Source organism: Microtus pennsylvanicus, chromosome 15 (assembly GCF_037038515.1).
Source record: "Microtus pennsylvanicus isolate mMicPen1 chromosome 15, mMicPen1.hap1, whole genome shotgun sequence".
Lineage (NCBI taxonomy): Eukaryota > Metazoa > Chordata > Mammalia > Rodentia > Cricetidae > Microtus > Microtus pennsylvanicus.
In genome coordinates, this window is record NC_134593.1 from 19326419 (window position 1) to 19339855 (window position 13437).

At 40.7% G+C, this 13437-nt stretch overlaps 1 protein-coding gene across 4 annotated transcripts in view; it reads left to right on the forward strand.

The window, feature by feature from the left end:
• Positions 1–13437, forward strand: part of Cab39l (calcium binding protein 39 like) — a 105259-nt gene that overhangs the window by 4757 nt on the left and 87065 nt on the right. For 2 of the 4 annotated variants that reach the window (XM_075949925.1, XM_075949926.1), the window contains exons 2-3: positions 6241–6379; positions 7532–7631. The gene's annotated coding sequence lies outside the window, so the exon portion shown is untranslated. The remainder of the gene's footprint in view (positions 1–6240; positions 6380–7531; positions 7632–13437) is intronic. The other 2 variants (XM_075949924.1, XM_075949923.1) reach the window with 1 other exon arrangement.

The window sequence follows — 13437 nt, forward strand, 5'->3', positions numbered from 1 at the left end:
AAAGTCTGTATATTCATAGTCTTGTTTTTTTCTTGAAAGTAAGTATCAATGACAAAACCAAATAGAAAAGAACACAAAGGGATGAGGAAAAACAACTTCTTCAAAAGAAAACAACAAGAACTTGTAAAAATTGAAGGACATAATGGAATCAGTGAAATTATTATTTTTTTAATTTCTAGATAAATAAGTCCGGGATATAAGAAATAAAAGTCCTTAGTAACTGGTTCAGGTGGGTTTGCATCATTTTTCAGGAAGCACCTTTCAAAGATGCATCAACCAAGAAGTCTGTCTTGACCTTTTCTAGGAGAGTCCTGAAGAAATTAAATCCAAGTTTTATGCTCTCCTATAGCTTTATCCTTGTGAGAAAATGGAGCTACCAGAATGGTCTATACATTGTGCATTATGGCATGATCATCATGGTGGGTTGAGTCGTGACTTTTTGAAAGGGTTTTTGGGGGTAGCTGTTTATGTCCAATGAAAACGTGGGTATCTGGAGAAACAGCCTGTGAGGATAAAAAGAGCATTGCAGAGCACGGACTAGACTGTTGTTCTAATGTATAGCGCAAAGAGCACAGCCTTCGGCTGGGTGAGCATCTGCGCACCGCTGCAGCCATCAGGTCCTGGGGAAGTACATCTGCACATTGAAAGCTCAGCTGGCATTTGATACTGGCAGTGTCTGGTTCTTTGTTTATGTTTCTGCTGTTACAGCAGGAGAGAGAGACTGGTATCTTACATCTTAATCTGCATTTCTCTTAATGATGTTCTTCTCTGATGAAGAGATGAAAACCTGTATTTGTTTCTCAGTAGGTCTTTATAGCAATTTTGTTTGTCACCACTGCCAAAACTGGAAACAACTCGGGTCATTGGGCAAATACAGTTTCCAAAGCTCCAACTCATGTGTAAAACTAACACAGGAGCCCTCTTTCAATCAGGAAAATATGTAAATATATAACAAATTATAAGGAAAAATAAAAGTTCATACATTAGATTATATTATGAAAAAATACTATAGCAATGTGGCCTCAAAGGAGATAAAAATGGTAATTTTAAGTATTTCAGCTTAGAAAAATTGTAACGACGGTGAAATCTTTTGTTCTTTGACTTGTATGTTTTGTAGCTGAGGCTGGCTGAACTTGATCCTTCTGCCTCTATCTCCATAACGCTAGAGGTACAGGTGTGAGCCACTGTGTCTAGTCTAAATGAAATCTTCTAAAGACACAGGAATATCAGAAAGAAAGGGATCTTGGAAGTAACATAGCTATACCATACAAGAATAACAAATGAGGGCTTATAGAACTCAGGGAAATTTTGAGAAAAGCAGGCATTTTTAGTGCCAATTAGAAAATGATAAATATGCACCACAGATGGCACAATAAGAGAGAAAGAAATAAGGACTCAAAAGAGGACAAAAACCGCCATGGGTAATACAGATCTTTAACCCCAGAGCCTGGGAGGCAGAGGCAGGTGGCTCCTCTGTGAGTTCCTAGCAAGTCAGGGACTACATTCTTAAAAGAAAAGACAGGACAGATGGCCAAATAAAGGGTTTCTCTCATGTAAACTGAAGTCCAGTGGTGGCTGTATAACATTGTATACTTACTGCCAGTAGATTGAAAGGTTAAAAGTGGTTTAAATGGTGAACTTTGTGCTCATGTTTTCATAATGAACCCTGTAAAGCAAAGCATTGGACTACAATAACTGTCAGAGCCACAGTTCCTGAACATTTAACACTAAAGGCTGGCTATGTTGAAAGGTACCTCAAAATCTGGAACTCAGCCCAGAACACTTAACACTGAGATGTAGTCGTAAAATGGTTGGATTTTAAAACTGAACCTTTTTTCAGTTATGGACAAAAAAAAAAGACAAGTGACTTGGAAAAAATGTCAGGAAATCTGTTTTAGAGGAAATAGAAGTTCTAGATGTGCCCGAGCTGAATATGAGTAGCCATGTCTTGGGAAGATGGATGGATTCAGGTTGTTCTGATGATGAGGTCTTTTCTGGAAGGAACTGCATGAAGTTTATAGATACAGAAAGTCATAAATCAATTAAATTTATTTTATTCTCTGCTAATTCATTACAAATACAATGTAATGTGGTCAGATCATATCCATTCCTGCTACCTTCTCCAACTCATCCCAGACTCCATCCCCCTTCCAACAGCGTAGGTCTTCCTCCCCCTCTCTTTTCCCCCCCAAGTCCTTTAACTACTGCCCATATACCTATGGGTATAGGTTACCATCCACTGGCGTATGGGCAGATTGCCCTGGGCCGTACCCCTGAGGAAGACTTCCTTTTCCAGCTTCTGTCTACTGTCCTCATGCGCCCCTCCCCTTTTCCATGCTGGATTGCTCATCTGCTGGAACTTGTGCATATCTCGTGGCCACAGCTGCTCTGAGTTCATGAGTGCAGTGGTGTCACCAGTTCCCAAAGACAGCACTTCATAGCAGTCACCAGACCGCCAATCCTTCCTGCACTGTTCCCTGCCTTTTGAGGGAGGGCACTAAGGGGTGTGATGCAGAGGTCCCGTTTAGGCCAAGCACAGTCATTTATTCTCTGCTCTTGACCACTTGCCAGTCTTTGTACTAACTTCTGTCTACTACGTAAAGAAGCAATGAGGGCTGAGAGTTGCACTGGTCTGTGGGTATAAGGATAAGTATGTAGAAGGGAGTTGGATTTCCTTGAGCGAAATAATAGTGGTAGGGCTATGGCCTCCCCTGCCTTGGGTTCTTGCCTAGTTTTAAAGTACCAGACATGAAGTGAGACTGAAGTCTAAATAGAAAGTTGTTGGTTAACTCTGTAACATTTGTGCCACTATCGCACTAATGGACACACCTTCCAGGCCAAATGTTATCGCTCACAGGTTCCACAAGTGGGTAAGACTTGATGACTTTCCCTGCCTCGGCAGCCTACATACATGGCAGCTTCTAGCACATGTAAGCTAGCCACCAGGAAAGAAGCTTGTAAGATTGGGGTTGATTGCCTGATGAACCAACTGTCATCAGATAATTGGAACTTCTAGGGTTAGAGAGATAGCTCAATCAGAAAGTGCTTGCCTTGCAAGCAAGCAACAAGAGAGGAATTCAGTCCCCAGAACGCAAGTAAAAAAGCTGGATTTGGTGACTCAGACTTGTAATCCCACTGCTAAGGAGGCAGATATGGTAGGTTCCTGGGGGTCCCCTTGCCAACAAACCTAGCCTACTCATACCCCAAAAGAGCAAAAACAAAAAGGGTATGAAGATGAATTTTTTGAACTAAGAAAATATATCTTTTAAAATGAAACTAAACTCTGAGGTACATAAAGGGAAATAAGGCACACTGAACAAGTCATGAAGACAGCCATTAAAAAAAAGAAAAGAAAATGGGACTAGAAAGATACACAGGTGGGTGTGCACACAGCAAAGAAACAGACAGATGTGTATTATGCTAAGGATTGAACCCAGGGCCTTATATTTTAGGTATGTGTTCTCCTTCAAAGTCACATCATGAATATCTAGGAGTTGATTAAGATACAAGATGAAAGATTTAAGTTCCTGAGAAGTAAAACAATAGTAGGGCTGATATTTAAACTTCTGTCCATGGAAGCATCCTTTAAATAGAGACGACTCAAGTGTTCACACTAAAAAGGCCTTCAGACTAAAGGTGTCATTGGTACAGTGGTGACCTAGCATGACCAAAACTGTGTAGGCAATGCTGACCCTCCCCCCATTTTAAAAGCGATCCTATGTGTTTGGAACGTTGACCCATAGTGATCAGCATCAAGTTATAGATTAGGGAAACTTTCAAAACAGTGAAGAAAATTTCCCTTGGGTTTCCAGCAAAAAAAAGAGGCTAGCAACAGACTTCTCAATAGCAACACTGAGCAAAACAGCTGTGGTACAACCTGGCTAAAGTGTGAAATTATAAGCCAAGGTTTTTATAACCATGACTCACTGTTGGGGAAATCAGGATAAATCCCAATGTGTTGAAAAAAAGTATTTACATGGTGAAAAATGCAAGCAAAGACAGATGACAAAATGAGGTAAATGTTTGAAGCTAGTGTAAATTAAAACTAGTTTCTGAAAATCTAGGCAACTCATGCGAAGATTTGAAGAGACGTCACAGGAAGAGGAGTCATAATAATAGCTGGATAAAAGAGGTCCCAGCTTCAATCACAAAGAAGTTCAAATTAAAGCTGTGCTGAAGAGCCAGGACTGTTGAGGGAGGGCTAGGGAGATGGCTTCATTGGTAATGTGCTTGCTCTGCGAGCGTTAGGACCTAGGTTTAGATCCCAGCCCACATAGAAGCCAGAAAGAGCAGCCTGTTTCTGCAGCTCCAACACTGGGAGAAGTGAGGGACTAGGAAGCAGGGTAGTAGAGATATGGTCTTTGGAGTTAACCAGCCAGCCTAGCCAGTGGGTGAACTCAGAATCCGTGAGCATTCCTATCTCAAAACTTAAGGCATGGAATGATAGAGGAAGACACTAAAACAAACTTCTTGCCTACGTGTCCATGTGCCTACAAATGTTTATACACAATTAAAACTGCTCTTAAGCATTTCTCAACAAAATCTAGGACCAGCTGGTGGGAAAATAGGCACATGGGTACATTGCTTGTAAATGTGGATATATTAACAAAGTATCTGGGGTGGGGGGAATCCTGCTGAATCCAGGAAAATTCACATGCATGTATCCTTTAGCACAGGCATTAAACTTTTAGCAGTCTTTTCTAGAAACACTATGAAAATACACTCTCACTGTTCTGGACTGTTGGTCACTGAGCACTGCTGGTACTAGACAGGGTGCCCTGGTCGACAAAACCAGTAAAATACATTTTTTAAAAAAGATTCATTCAAGTGACTTACATGTTAGCAGGTCCATAATGACTATCCATATGCTGGAGAGGCTAAGAACCCGGTAGATGTTTGATCTATGGAACTGGATGCCTCTGTCCTAATTGGTGCTCAAGACCTTGAAGATTCTCGGAGGATTTCTGGATTTCGGTTTTGGAAGGCCAAAGGAGCAGGAGTCTGAGCTCTGAAACGTGGCAGCAGCAGCAGCAGTGACATCCATACTCACTAGCAAGAAACAAGGCAGTCTGGCCACTACACCTTTTTCTCTGGTCCCTATATTTGGGCCAATTGTTGGAAGGTGCACTCATTCTGAGGGAGAGTTTTTTCCCCTCACCTAGATCTTTCTAGAAACCCTCTCAGAACTGCCCTGAATCGTGTCTCTTAATTGACTCAGTATCTCACCAAATTGACGTTTAATATTAACCATCACACTTAATTAAAAAATCAGAAACATTTCAAGTGCTCATTAATAGGAGATTGACTGGATATACTGTTGTGTAGTGCAGCCAAACAATAAATAAAAGGACAGTTTCTAGGTTGGTGGTGCCCTTCCAAATCACCCTCTTTCTCCGGAGAAACAATACATAGAATCCCCTAAAGACAGGAGACGATGCCAACAATTAAAGAGAGCTTTCTCTTAAGATAACTTGCTTATATTTTGACCTCAGAATCATTACTATTTACACATTCAGCCACAAAATTAAATAAAATGATAGAATGAAAGAAAAAACCTGAAAACTAAAAGATTTTTACACTTTGGGAGCATCAACACAAAAGGAACTTTCTAGTAGTTTTTGGGCATAGATTTGGACTATACAGTGGTGTGTGGTATGTTTGGCAGTAGAGTTTGGGTGTGTTACTTTTTAGAGGGGTATATGCATTACTAGGTATATTTTGTGTTGCTGAATGTTGATAATCATTCGAAGCAAGTTCATCAAGTCTATGACTTAAGAAAATTTACACTGGAAAGGCATTTTGTACAGACTGAATTAAGTCAAAATGACTTAGAAGAGCACCAAACATAATAGTTGTCCCCCTAGTCAGATGTCTTCTCACAACATTTGTAGCCCCAGCACTGGCAAGGTGGTGGTGGGCAAAGGGAAACCTTGTGGCCATCCTGGATTACAGACCAAGAACCTGTTGAGACAGAGGGAAGGATCGGAGAAAAGGTTAGGGGGCAGAGAGGACATGACCTATTATGCTGCAGTTTTATTTTATGTTGGCATTTATTTTTTCATTTTTGTTGTGTCATTTGATCTATACATTGCAACCTAGGATTCTTTTTATGGGTCCAGAGTGTTTTCAAGTAATTTGATTAGTTTATACAAATATTAAGTGGAAGATTTGAGATTAAACCCAGGTCCATGAGACTCTCAGGCCTAAATTACTTTTATTTGTTATTATACATTATTGCAGGATAAACATCCACCTTGAAGAACAAAGAACATCAGGAGCCAAGGGTCAGTTTAAACCTGCTTGGACAATGAAGATGCGGACTCCAGATTGGTGGTTTATATATTCTTCATGCAAGAGTAGTGTACTAAAGGAGAGAAGTGTAAGTTTTCCTAATTTCTGATAGGGGATTTTCTTAGCGAGGGTTACTATTGCTGTAATAAAACACCATGACCAACACAACATGGGAAAGAGGGTTTATGTGGCTTATTTGGTTTATTCATCATTGAAAGAAGTTAGAACAGCACCTCAAGCGAGGCAGGACCTGATATGGAGGGCATGGATGAGTACTGCTTACTGGCTTGCTCTCATGGCTTGTTCAGTCCACTGTCTTATAGAACCAGAACCACCAGCCCAGGGATGGCCTCCACCCACAGTGGGCTCAGCCCTCCCCATCAGTTACTAATTTAGAAAATGCCCTCTAGCCAGGTCTTATGGAGGCATTTTCTCAACTGAGGTTTTCTCCTTTCCACTGACCCTGTATGTCAAGGTGGCCTAAAACCAGCCAGCACATTGATGCATACACAACTGTTATTGATGTAGAGATAAATATTACAACGTCCCAAATGGCTGAGTAAAACGTTTGAATTAAAAGTATGGCGAAGTTGAAAAGAACAAAACTTGGTTGTCATGTAGACTCATCATGTATTGTGTCTACCACACAGGCCTGACAACCTGAGCTTGAACACTAGAATCTGCAAAAACGTGGAGAGAACCAACTTCATAATTGTCCTCTGACCTTCATATACACACCCTGAACATAATCACACACACAGACACACACACACATAAATATTAACATTGAAAAATAAAAGAGCAAACAGTTTTAAAGCCCAGATGTTCTTTGTGACAAGTCAAAGTTGTGGGGGTTTTGTTTTATTTCTTGTTTGTTTGTTGCTGTGAAATAGAGCTGAAGTTTACCAGGCTGTGATAAGAAGAAAATAGTCTTACATCAGCCAACGTTCTCGACATCCTTTTGTAGAAGACAAGATGGGCTGAAATGTGTTATTGTTCAGGTGCTGGTCCCAGAGTTCCCCTCCCCACGCTGACCCTTCATGGGAACTGGCTTCCTTGATGATAAAGCACTTTTTAAATTTAGCTACCTATTGGTGTAGTTAAGTAGGGATTTTGTTTTGTTTTGTTTTGATTTCTCTGTATTTGATTATGCTAGAGAATGTAATTTGTAATTATCTATAACTGAAAAGTATGGTAAACAGTATTAGGTTTGCTATAATCTTTTCTATATGGTTTACAGAATTAACTCTGAGCATTTTCTGGTTGTCAGAACTGTGCTGACCAGTGACTGGAAGCTGCACGCATTGGAAGAGATTTGCAGAAGACACAAGCTTTCTGAGGTGAGATAATAACAGCCCAAGGTCTGGATTATCATTTCTCTTGACAATTTGCTAACTATATTGTTACGGGAGGTCCTCCCACTCCTCCAGCCTATCTGCTGAGATACCAGCCCATTGGGGCGTGGTCTCTCTCCCTTTAAAAAAGCTGCTACTTCCCTCTCCTCTCTCTCTTCACTTCCTGCTCCGCTGGCGACTAGACTCCCTTCCCCCTTCCTGGTTGTGCATAGGGCTGACGGTGATCTGTAAGTTTTTTCCCCTTTAAATAAATACCACCCTATTAATCATAATTCCAAACTGGTGTGGCATTGTTTATGACTTATGCCTTCACTATATTGAACGTTAAGAATTTAGCAAGAATGAATATACTATTCAAAACTGAAATTTTACAAAACCATTTTAGAAATAATAGAATTCCATTTGCTGAAGTGTTCAGTCAAGAGTTGGACCTCCCCCCTCTATCAAACAGGCAAAATGCCCTTTAAAATAAATGGATGGGCATGTAAAAAAATAAAAGCGATTGGAGGTAGAACCAAAACCCATGTATTTTATAAGGTAATCGGGTGCTGGAGTCACTGGGTACTTTGAGGATATCCTCAGAGTGCCAACAGAAAGAGTGTTTTCTCACCAGCAAAGACTTTCTCAAGGGATGGCCTGAAATGAGTTTTCTTTCCTGATGTTGGGTTCAGGTGCTGGTGGAGATTACAGAGATCTGAGTTTCCCTCCCCAAGCTGGCCCTTCGCATTCCCACTGTCTTCCTTGATGATATGGCATTTTTTTTTAATTCAGCTACCTATTGGAGTAGTCGGGTAGGGGATTGGCACTGACAGTTAATACAATAGTTAGTTTAACTTTGTCACTGTCTCCTCCTCCATCCAGTTTTGGCTTGACACACTTGTCTGTCGCCTTCTCTTCACTCACAGTTACTTCCTTTACTCCACATGGCCCTTTCAGGACCATTTCCCTTCTACTGTAACACCAGAATGATGTTTTCCTCCGACACATTTCTGTTGGCATAAATCTTCTGTACGTGGTGGCTGGGTCCTAGAGAAAAACATCTTGTGTTCTGCAGTAAAGTAGGAAGGATGGTCAGGCCATCTGCTGAGGCTTCAGGTCTACGTGTAGGTAATAACTCTGCTAATAAGCCCTGGCCATGAGCTTTTACTTTCTTGAACTTTAGAGCTTCGAATTATAATATTTTCACAGTTCTAAAACTCTACAAATGGAGAAGTTTAATCAAAACTGGATATAGTTCTGTAATACTCTTAGATACTAGGTAGAAACAATCACAAATTCTCTGTGGATTGATATATGCGGCCATAAGATAATTATAGTTAAGACTCTTACACAGAATGTTAGGAGAAAATCACAGAATGTAAGAGCGAAAATCAAGGTACTATATGATCAGGACTCAGCAGAAACAACAAAAAACTAGCATCTTTAAGATTTCAGCTGCCGGGCGGTGGTGGCGCATGCCTTTAATCCCAGCACTCGGGAGGCAGAGGCAGGCGGATCTCTGTGAGTTCAAGACCAGCCTGGTCTACAGAGCTAGTTCCAGGACAGGCTCCAAAACCACAGAGAAACCCTGTCTCGAAAAACTAATAAAAAAAAAAAGATTTCAGCTGTTAGAAATATCCAGTACTTAAGTATTTTTATGTAGCACGAATTCTAATTGGTCTTAATAATAAAAACCTGGATTCAGATATTGGGGTGAAAGCTGAAAGATCAGAGAAGCAGAGCAACCAGCCACTAGTTCTTATCTCTACGAACTCCTCAGACCAAAGTCCTCAGACTGAATGCTGTTTCTACAAAACCTCAGATTGAATGCTGTGAGCTCCTTTCTTCTCCTACCTTATATTCCTCTCTCTGCCCAGCCATATCCCTTCCTGTCTCCACCTTCCTAGTGCTGGGATGTTACTCACAAGTACTCGGGTTAAAGGTATGAGCCACCACTGCAGGCTCTGATTCTCTTTTAGACTGGATCAATTTTGTGTAGCCCAGGGTGGCCTTGAACTCACAGAGACCTGTCTGCCTGTGCAGAGTGCTGGGATTAAAGGTTTGTGCCACCACTGCCTGACCGCTATGGCTAACTAATTACTAACTCTGCACTCTGATCTTCAGGCAAGCTTTATTTGTTAGTGAATCTGCTATGGCCTTGATCTTCCACTTTCCAGCCTTCAGAACCAGGGTGGAAATATCTGTATTCCATCGTAGCAGCTTAAGCAGATCAAGACAGATGCTGTCAGAACAAAAGAGTTTATTTTATGTATATGGGTGTTTTGTTTACATGTATATCTGTGCACCACATGCATGCAATGCATGCAGGGACCAGAAGATGGCTTAAGTTTCCCCAAAACTGGAATTGCAGAGCTGCCATGTGGGTGCTACAAATTGAAATGTGTCCTCTGGAAGAGCAGTCAGTGTTCTTAGCCACTGAACCATCTCTTCTCCCTCAGAACAAATAGCTTTTGAAGTAGATACAGCTTTGAGTAACTGATGATTATAGTGGGTTTTGCAGATCCACTTGAATGAAAGCATGAAGTCCCAGTTTTAAGGAAACTGTAGACTCATGTCCTTTGATGAGGTCGCCAATTAGGACTCAAAGGAAACTTAGGGGAATCTAATTAAAACCGAGGAAAGAGGATCATTATAGCATTGTCACCATAGTTATGAACAAACTAGAAAAGGTATGTTATGAACTGGGTGATGTGGTTGAAGGTGTTGCCTAGTTTATTGTTGCTTCTTACAGTAAAATGTGAGAGAAGTGTGTAAAGAAAGGTCTTCTAGGTAGGGTGGTGAATGCCTGCAACCCAGCACTCAGAAGGTGGAGGCAAAAATTTGCTGCAAGTTCAAGATCAGCCTGGCCCATCTAGTGAGTACTAGGATAGCCAGGACTGCATTCGGTAGAATCAGACTCAAAAACAAGCAAAGGGATCAGTAAACATGAAGAATATCACTCAGCAAATGGCATAAAATTTAAGAAGTAGCTCCGTTCATGGTTGGAAATTTAGCTTAGTAGTAGAGTGCTTTCCCAGCATGGCTGTTTCTGGGTTCCATATCCAACAGAGCTGTGGTAGGGAGAAGCTGGTTTCAGTCCAAGGAGCTGTCAGGAAAATAAGTTCTGAGGATATGCTGAGAGTTCTGTCAAAAAATCCTTTGTTGATAAGAAAGGTACTGCCCCAAAGGGCTTTCCAGTCAGATGTATTTTCAGATTCCCTTGAGTTTCTTTTGAGTCCTACTACCTTAATGGCTAATAGTGTTTGTTACTGGCAAATTCATTTAGTAAATAATAGGTCTTCTAAGAATCTTAAGGGAATGATCCTCGTCTCTGCTATTTCATCAGAATGTCAAGATTAATGCTGGAAAAAAAAAAGCGAGACTCCTAAGAGACCTGCAAAGTTTTAAGAAAACTATGTTTTGAAGATTCATGCCACCTTGAACTTAAGGGCTGCACAGAGTACAAAATGCAAAGATACCTCTCCTCCCAGACTTACATAAATAGGAAGAGCAAGTAAGGCAGTTCAACATGTGCTAACATTCATGGAAAAGAATGACTCAAAGAGTTGAGTCATGAAGATATTGACCTTATCTATGAGGAACTATTTCTGGTAGAGTCTTAATAAGGAGCTTACAGCTGTAACCTGATGTGGGATTCCCCACTGTATGCTGTGAATATGTTTTATTGCCATTGGTTAATGAATAAAACTGCTTCGGCCTATACCAGGGAAGAATATAGCTAGGCAAGAACACACACACACACACACAGAGTGTGTGTGTGTAGGTGAAGTCAAAGAGATGCCATGTAGCTGCTGAAGGAGAAGGACACGCCGGAACCCTACAAACCTTACAACCTCGTGGCAATATACAGATTGATAGAAATGGATTAATTTAAGATGTAAGAGCTAGCTGCTAGAGTCATTGACCAAGCAATGTTGGAATTGATATAGTTTCTGTGTGTTTATTCAGGTCTGGGCAGCTGGGAAACAAAAGAGCAGTCACCTACTTCAGTTGCCCGCCTACCTCAGTTTCATTTCTTTTTTGTGTTTTTTATTAGCTTCTGAGAATTTCGTGCAGTATTTAAAAAATTGCACAATCTTCTTGCAGTAGATGTAGACTATTACAGAGACCCACAACTGGTCAGAATGTAGAGAATAAGTGATTGTGGGGTCCCTAACTCACAACCTAAGCAGGCCGCAACTGTAAGGTTGCTAAGACTCCGTTCTGCCTCCACCAGAAATAGTTCCCAATAGAACTGTTCTTAGACAAAATGTGAGAGTGAGAGCTACATTATTTATGGGTGTAAAGATATTTAGAATACAGTTAGAAATTATATTGATTTAGGAACATGGCAGTTGAAGATTCATCTCTAAGGTCTATGACTGCTCCAGCCATAGCTCTTTGGCTAGGTTTGCAGTATTGGACATAAATTCCCTTCTGCTGAGTAGGCTCTAAATCCAATTAGACAGCTGCTTGTTACCACCAAGATAAAAGTGCCACTATTGCACCATTGTGGATAACTTACTGTTCTAAGCATTGTTGTGGTTCATAGGCTTTACAGCTGAGTAGAGCTGCTGATGGCTTCTCTCTCTTGCCAGCTTACATAACACCCTCTGAAACTGTGAGAGCCCGACATCACAGAAGAGGTATCTAGATCAGTTGTGGCTCAATTCCTTGAAGTCCTGTGTCTCAAGTGTGTGATATCTTCAGTATTAGAGTTTTTCCTTCAAGTTCTGGGTAGTAACCAAGGGCAATATTGTTTCGGGAGTCTCTTGACTTCCCTGATCAGCAATTTGAAGTAGTTTCTAATGCCTAGATCCAGGGCTTTTGTTAATCTATGGCTCTTGAGGGTCAGCACAATGTCACATGATTTTCTTACTCATGGATCCTATCTCCAAATCTTTAAGAGAGTGAGTATATGACCTGGAATAGCCACAGAAACCAGGGAAATAAAAAGGAACCACAGTGGGGTGGGGGTGGGGGGTCAGAGGAAGGAGCTGTAGAGACAGAGATAGTAGGAAAAGGTACTATGAAGAGAAAAATGGGAAAGGGAGCTTTGTAAGGATTGAGAGGAAGGAGGAAAAATAAAGAATACCAGGGTTGATTGAAAAAGTCATGGGGAACTATACTATTTTATACTTGAAAATGCATATATAGGGGCTGGAGAGATGGCTCTGTAGTTAGAGCCCTTGTTCTCCAGAGGATTGAAGTTTCGATCCCAGCACCCACATGACTGACACCTGGTTTGCTAGCTCCATGAACTATGATGCTCTCTTCTGACCTCTACAGGCAACCACACATTAGACAGATACTTATACATAAATAAATAATAAAAATACATATATATATAGTTATAGGAATAAGATAAAAATTTTGAATGAAGTTATACATGGCTGAATTTCAGTGACCTCCTCATATGTACTTTCCATTTCTCCTTTTTCAAACTTAGAATTGAACCTAGGGCTTCAAACTTGCTAAGTACATGCTCTACCACTGAACTGTATCCCTGGCCCTCTCCCATTTTTGAATAGGATTATATATAGGGTTATCTGTATCTAACCAAAAGCAAATCTTTTAAGCTAATTAACCAGTTTCTTTAGGTCAGGCACAATAAAAATACCCATACATATAATAAATAAAAGATAAAGATATTCTTTTTTTGTTAAAAGCCAAACAAACTTTGACTTTGTGAGCCACTTGGTTATCATTGCAGTTATCAAACTTTATAGCATAAAAGCAACTATAGGCAATGAATGGAGAACTATGACCAGACTTGGCCCAGATTTGGCTTGCCAAGTGCTGTTGTCATAGC